Raw genomic sequence first — 1194 nt, forward strand, 5'->3', positions numbered from 1 at the left:
ATTATTAAGAATTATAATGCTAACTACAGAAAAAGAAATGGAAAAAGATTTATTGGTCTATCCTAGTTATATAGTAGCATTTACTAGATTCATTCAATAGCATATCTGAACTCACGTTTTTATTTTGGTAAATTTCATTTAGTTATGCTCTTTAAGGGAAATGGCAGTCATACTTTCAGGAATTTCACATACTGTATTCAAGGCCTGAGCCTTAACAGAAAAAATAGGTATGAACTGTTTATGTAAGTAATAATCATCACAGAGATGCTCAAATACACCTCACAATGTACATATCAGGAAATGGCATCCAATGCTCCCCCTTTGATCCTAAGGTCCCTCAGCATTTTGTTAAGCTAGTGGAGTTTATTACATCCATTCCTAACTAAACGGCAGCAGGAAAAAAGAACGTTTTCCATGTGTATACAGACTTGAACTGGTTGCAAAAGCCTGTTAACTATTGACTCTTTAAGGGCTGAAATTAGTTTCCAGTTGTGCATTAAGTTAGTCCTAGAAAAAAGATGCACTTGCAAGGCTGTTTTGGGGAACTACAGGAAGCCTGAAATTGCTAATCGGGCATTTTATAAGGGCATGCAGTTCCAGGATGAGGAGAAATGGCTTTAAATTGGAAGAGGGTAGATTTAGACTGGATACTGGGAAAGAAATTCTTTACTGTGAGGATGGTGAGACACTGGAACAAGTTGCCCAGAGAGGCTGTGGGTGCTCCCTCCTTGGAAGCGTGTAAGGCTAGGCTGGATGGGGCTGTGAGCAACCTGTTCTTTAGGTGTCCTTGCCTGTAGCAGGGCGTTGGAACGAGATGATCTTAAGGGTCCCTCCTAACCTAAACCATTCTATGACCATTAGGTAGATGCATTAGAACTGCATTCTTACGAAGAAAAGTAAACAAGATATACCGTATTTTATCTGAAGGGTCTCGCAAAACAAAGCCTTTCGCTTAACGTTCGTAAGGCTTTTGCTCACAGCCGAGAAAAGCGTTTCAGATTCAAACCACACCGCATCCCGATCAGGTCAGAACGGTAAGCGCAAACCCGGCGACGTAACCTGCCCGGCCCGGCCCGCCCCTCGGGGCGCTGCGAGACATTTGTCTCTCGCACAGACGCGGCCTCCCTCGGCACTCACCAGGGCCGCTCCGTCCGGCAGCTCCGCCTCCCAGCGAGCGGGAGATTTGAAGGGAAG

The sequence above is a fragment of the Excalfactoria chinensis genome, chromosome 4 (genome assembly GCF_039878825.1).
Source record: "Excalfactoria chinensis isolate bCotChi1 chromosome 4, bCotChi1.hap2, whole genome shotgun sequence".
NCBI lineage: Eukaryota > Metazoa > Chordata > Aves > Galliformes > Phasianidae > Excalfactoria > Excalfactoria chinensis.